This window comes from Mesoplodon mirus, assembly GCF_964341445.2.
Source record: "Mesoplodon mirus genome assembly, chromosome: 14".
Taxonomy (NCBI): Eukaryota; Metazoa; Chordata; class Mammalia; order Artiodactyla; family Ziphiidae; genus Mesoplodon; species Mesoplodon mirus.
Window position 1 is genome coordinate 22606515 of NC_138990.1, and position 6893 is coordinate 22613407.

The window sequence follows — 6893 nt, forward strand, 5'->3', positions numbered from 1 at the left end:
GGCAGGCCCTCAGCACCCCAGGGGCCAGCCTGGCCTCACGGCTTTGCCACCCTGCACCCTCAGATGCACAACTGGTCCAGCTGTGCAGACTTCACCTTGAACAGAAAATTCAAACAACTCTTGAGCACTTTCCTTTGTAAAGGTTCTCCACTAACTACCCTGCAAACTTGATTTGTAGGCAATTGGCCATACGCCATTCATTTTTGTGAATCTTGCTTTATCACTGTTGAAGAGGAAAGCATCTAACTAAAACATGGCCTTTCACATTTGAACATTAGAGTCCTTGATCTCGGAGAATGGAACCATAGATGTCATTCGTACCACACTGTCTTCTTGGGGTTTTTCCAGAGTAGATTCGGAGGAGTCTAGGACAAGTAGTTTACCTGCAAGATGGTCCCAGGGCAATGAAGGCAAGGCAGGCAGCAGAAGGCAGAGCTGTGGGCTGAACCTGTGTCCCCCAAGGTCATCTGTGGAAGCCCTGACCCCCCGTGTGATTGTGTGAGAAGGTGTGACCTGTGGGAGGTGGTCGGGGCACCAGGATGGAGCCCTCATGCACGGGACTAGTGCCCTAGAAGAAGCATCGCGAGATGACCTCTCTCCAACATGCAGCAAGAAGGCATCCACCTGGGAGCCTCGAAGAAGGTTCTCCCCAGGACGAGCCACACTGGCTGGCGCCTTGACCTTGGACATCCAGTCTCCAGAACTGTGAGAGATAAACGCCTGTCCTTTAAGCCCCAAGTCTTTTTCGTCACAAGAGCCGGAGCTGATGGAGACAGTAGGTTGTTTCTAAGCAAGCCACCAATGAGGGCAGCTGGTGCTCCATCCGTCTGGGGACCCTGAGCAGCATCCTGGAACTCCAGCCTCACCTGGGCGAGAGGGAGCTGGGGTATTTGTCCACCGCTTTGGTCAGTGGGTGAAAGCACGAGGTGCTGGGTGTTCCTTCTCTGGCTCTTCCAGTTGCTGGGGCTCTGAGCTCGGAGAGAGTCCTCAGGCTGAGAGACGTGGGTGGTGAGGTTGGCATTCAAGGTCCCCCACTGCAGGGCCTGAGGGGAGGGGTCTGCCCCTCTCTCTCACCGGGGGGTGCAGTGTAAACTGGGCAGCTCAGGGACAAGAAGGCCATCAGTGCAGGTCGGGGCTGGTGACAAGGCTGAGAGCCCTGGGAAGTGAGGTTGAGTGGGGTCATGCAGGGCGCAGAGGGGACGCGGGCTCTGACCTCTGAGTGAGGAGAAGGCCGGCGGCGCTCTGAGCACAGCAGGGACGCGCTCAGACACATGGTGTAAAGGCACCACGTGCACTGAAGCTTCGGGCGGGAGCGTAGAAGCGAGGAGACCGCTTAGACAGCTGTGGAAATAAGTCCCCTGCAAACGAGGACAGGGTTTGCACCCGAGCGTGGCTGGAAAGGCCATTAAGAGTGACCTATTGTGGTTCTATTTTGAATACATCAGGAAAGGCATCACAGGACACACAATAGCCTCCCCAGGCAAACAAGCGTTTTTCTCGCCGGTGGGGAGGGGCAGGGTGGGCCTGGAGTGCATTACACCTGACCTTTAGGAGACGTGGCATCCAGCCCAGGTCAGCTCTTACCAAAGTTTTGGCGTTACAAGACTTGGGTCAAATCAATGCCTTACCCTGAACTTCAGTTTTCTCATCTGCAGGACCGAGCGGTCACTTCTGCTTCAGAAACCATGCTGTTCTGTCTCATTAGAAGCTTCACCCATAAGGTGAAACACAGCTTCTGCGTCTGTCACTGCCACTGGGGTCACCTCCGGGGGCCGAGCACCCCGTCCCCCAGCCCTTCATGTTTCCTGGTTCTTCCGCAGGCATCCCAGCCTCATTGTGACACAGGTACAGTTAAAATTAAATTCATATGGCTAGGTTGAGAGTAAAACATCAGCTAGTCATACGAAGCCCACGTTTAGCCTTTAAAGACCCCCCCCACACACACACACTTTGGGGAAGTTAAAGAACCGGAGAAGAGATGCAGGGTCACCGATTCCAGAGCTGTCATGGTAGACAGGAGGCGGTGTCTGTGGTGGATGCAATGAGAAACACACCAGCAGAGGAAAGGAAACAGGGAGGGAGCCCTCCTAGGGAGGGGAGGGGGCCAGATGCGTCACCAATAGTGAAGGCTCAAGGCGTGGGGGGGAAAGTGAATAAAGAAATCCAAGCCACGATGTGGAGGTCACTTGGTGCCCACATGAATAACAGAAACCAGACTAGTTAAAGCGGGGAGTGGGGCTGAGGGGAGAAGGGCTGGCTTCGGGCTCAGGGCTCTTAGGAGGATACAGGATGCTCTGAGCATACAGGATGCTCTGAGACCTGGAAAGAATGATAAGAGAGGTCACCAAGTGTGCAGCCCACGAGCACTCACTGTGTGGGTGCTAATCACCCGCCATCTAGTTCACCTCCCGCCAGCCCTGCAGGGAGGGCTGCAGGCCCACGACCCCTCGCTGAAAACGCTCTGGGGAGACGTTTCAGAATCCAGAATTTTTCTGATTGCAAAACAGAAACAGGGTGCCTATATCATATATCACCCAAGCCCCCCCACAGAACGCAACAGGCAGTGTGTACAGCCACTGGCATGAACACAGAGAGTACAGAGCCTCACGCTGACTCAGGCCAGATTTTGCCTGAAAACTCTGTTTTCGAACTCTCTGGATTTCAAAATCATAGATGAGGGATGAAAGGAGCCCCATTTTACAAATGATATAATAGAGGGACAGGAAGGGGATATAAAGAGCGCGGGTCACAGTCTCAGGAAGAATAGGAGGGGGAGGAAACCAGACTCTCCGACCCCAAGCTATGCTTTCAAACAAAACAAAACAAGACTCAAAAAGAAAGCAGCTCAATTAACATTTACAAATGACTCACTAAATGTCTCCAAAACATACCATATATCAACTTTGTTAATTATTAATCAATATACATGGACATTTTAATGCACTTGAAAACAGTTTGTAGATTTTTCTTTCATTTTGCAAAAATCCTCCAGCAGTTTCCATGGTTGCTGAGGCACTTGAAGATAAGTAATTTCAAAAGTAGAATGATAAAAATTCTTTTAATTTTTAGAGCCAAAAATTACATTTAATAAGGCAGTGGATGCATTTTAATATTTAAAAAATTTTTATTAGGGTATAATTGACATTTAACAATATATTAGTTTCAAGTGTACAATGTAATGATGCAATATTTGTGTATTTGCAGAATGATCACCAGAAGTCTAGTCACCACACACAGTTACATGTTTTTTCCTTGTGATGAGCGTCTCTAAGATCTATTCTCTTAGCAACTTTCAAATATACAATACAGAATTGTTAATTATAGTCACCATGTTGTACATTACATCCCCAGGAATTGTTTTATTCATATTTTTATATATGTTAGGAATTCCAAAAACAGTTGTACCTAAAATCTATAAAGGTCTTAAAACTTCTTTTGGAAGAAATGGGGTAGGAAAACATTACCTTTTATTATAAGCTCACTATGCTATTTTATTTTGAAAGCATGTACTATATTGAAGGTTTTTTTTTAATGAAAAAACTCTAACCTTCATATATTCCATGGTGACTCAAAGATACAACTGTGTAGTTGGTATAAATATTTTATGATATATTTTGATAAAATATGCCTTAACTGCCTTATTGCATAATTCACTCTGAATCTGAATGAAGTCACATGGCAGTTGATCTGTTTTTGTCTGCAGAGAAATGATTTCTGGATTTTTTCTCCAGAGACATCCTGGGATTCGCAGTCACTTTACATCACTGGCTGCTCAGGCCGGAGCCCACAGGGCCACCTTCTGGACCACGTCCTGCCCTGAGAAGAGGGCAGCAATCTGCCGCCTGAGGCCCTGCCTCTGCCTGTGGCCGCGCAGCTCCGAGGACCAGCTCACCTGGGCCAAGACGCCGAGTGCACTTGAAACCAGACTCACCTCTGGAGGCTTGGAGTTGCAGGATTGCCCTCAGCATCTTCTTTCCTTGCTGCCCAAAGCAGAACAAGCAAACGCTGCCGAAGAGTGAGTAGGAGAAAGAGAAAGAGAAACTAATACCTACCCACTCATCAGGTCAACTTCTAAATAAGCGCACGGCCTCCTGGCATTTTTCTTGTCCTTCCAGATCCTGGTAGAGCACGTCTGTGGATGCTGTGTTTCCATCACTACTTGTGTTCCTATAAGCCGTCTCCCTAAAAGTGCTGCAGGCCCTGCCCCAGGTGAGAAAGAGTTACTTGCAATTATTTCATGTTATAATTATACAGTCAACCATCCTTTAAAAGACCACTTAACCATGACATCTTTTTTTTGTGTGTGTGTGTGTGCGGTACGTGGGCCTCTCACTGCTGTGGCCTCTCCCGCTGCGGAGCACAGGCTCCGGACGCGCAGGCTCAGCGGCCATGGCTCAAGGGCCCAGCCGCTCTGCGGCATGTGGGATCCTCCCAGACCGGGGCACGAACCCGTGTCCCTTGCATCGGCAGGCGGACTCTCAACCACTGCACCACCAGGGAAGCCCACCATGACATCTTTTAATGACTTGAAGTAGCCTTGGTCTTAGCTGTTCACTTGAAATAACGAAAAGAGGCCGCTTTGCTGGACCTGAAAAGCCTTCACACTCCCTTCATGCCATTAACGCACGTCACCCGGCTGGGTGAATCCTGGGTTGTGGCATGTGCGGGTTCGTGAGGTTTTTTCCCTTCCAGGCTGATGAGACATCACTCCTGCCGGAGGGGTGTTTGTCTTCACATGACCAGGACAAGAGACGGGGCCAGAGAAGATCTAAATTCCATGGAATTTTTTTCTAACCAGATACTGTAGATTTGGGGGGGCGGGCAATTTTTATTCTTATTTCAAATTCTCTGAGCCATGGATTTCTCACAATTTAAAAATCTTCTTAGGGACTTCCCTGATGGTCCAGTGGTTAAGAATTCGCCTTCCAATGCAGGGGGTGCGGGTTCGATCCCTGGTCGGGGAGCTAAGATCCCACCTGCCTCAGGGCCAAAAAAACAAAACATCAGGCAGAAGCAATATTGTAACAAATTCAATAAAGACATTAAAAATGGTCCACATCAAAAAAAAATCAGAAAAAAAAGAAACAATCTGCTTAGTATTTTAACTAAGCCGTTTTAGGAGAAACTTCTGAATTTTCTGGCCTCTAGTTTAGATACTGAAATTCTAATCTCAAGAGCTGTGTGCCTCTTTACCATGTTAAATTGCCTCTCACCTTTTGGCTTCTGATCCTGGAAAACAGAAAATGTAAGTCTGTGGGTCAGCATATCAGCTCCTGGGTTTCCCAGGAAAGATTCCTGGGAGAAAGAAGATGAAATGGTCTTTATCTTTTTGACAATCCCACCTGGTATGTGGAGTTTTTTTTAACCTTCAAAGAGAACATCCAGACTTGAGGATTCTGAATTTTGACCTTCATAGTTTTAGATCAGATCTGCCCGACACAGAATTGGGACTTTTCCATTGTCCATGGAACTGCCAAAGCATGGAAGGTATCTCGGCTAAAATACCACCAGTTAAAAAGTTGCTTCTAATATAAAAAGCAACTCAAAACTACACAATAGGTTTTGTTAGAAAAAATTTAAAAATTTTTTTAAGTTTTAGAGTTTGTTTATGAAAACCAGTCATCTGTCTCAATTTTTTATTTTACAAAATAAAAGTAAGGGAAAGATATCTGAGTATGTGAAGAACTCTATTAATTTTGTTCTGGGCAATTAGTTCAGAGAGAAGAATTGGTATTTGATGGATGAACAGATATAAAATCATAGAGCATTAAGGATAGAAGAAATGACAGAATCGTTTAGACCAAGTCCTCCTCTTGGGTTGAGGGACGGAAGCCCAGTGAGGCGCAGCGAGTCACGCCCCCGCCATCCCACGGCCCCTCACCTGTGGACCCAGCCATCCATCCACGCTCGGATCCATCTTGGAATCCAGCCCAGGAGGATCACACTTGTGAAGGCCTCACTCTGCTGCCTCTGGCTCAATTTGCTTGCAAACTAAGCTTTCCGCAGATCAAAGGCCCCTCCCTCCCTGTGGCCCCGCCCCTCCAAACCACGTGGATTCTGGTGGAGCGATTGTGCCTTTAGCGTTGCACTCAGGGCTGGTGGCACCCAGTGGGATTTGCACCCAGCTCTTCTGAGGCCCAATCAATGCTCTTTCCGAACCACCTTCTGCTGGGAAAAAAGGTAGTGACCAGACACAACAGCCTGGGATGAGCGGGACTTCTTACAGAAGAGCTGCTCTCGGGTCCCCATCCCGGAAGCTGCGTGGAGAACTCAGTGTCTGCTGCTGCGGCCCTTCGGGTGCGCCTCCTTCCACCCCGTGGTCTGGTGCTTTGCAAACCGGAAACATTTCTTTTTTCTAGAAGTCAGAAATATCCTTTTGAACCAAACAGTTCCAAATGCTCCACGATTCTTGACATGGCCCTGAAATGACTGACCCTCTGCCTTTCCAGTTAGTTTTTGCTTCTGTTCTGGGGGTCTTCGTTGAGTGCAGGTGTTTCTGACGCCCTGCTGACAGCCTACTGCCCTGGGAGGGAGACCGTGGTCCCCCAGACGTCTGGAGTGCGGTCCTGGCCCTCTCTTGCCGAGAGGGCCCGGTTTGTCCTGATGCTCACGTTTTATGCAGAGCCGTCTTTATAACAAGTATTTGCTGCCAGCCTCTTGCAGCTCTGAGAGGAGCGGGCTTTCTCTCTCAGGGTATCTTTATGAGGCATCCTCCCATCTCAGCCCTAAGAAGTGGTGATTTGGCAAATATCCAACTGATTTGATTAATATAGACAGACTACCTGAAAAATTGAGACTGCAAAGTGGATTTTTTTAGACACTGAGCCATTCCACCTTGCCAGTGGTGTGCATTTATCAAATTAGATGGAAAAATGCCAAGACTCTGTTTGCTG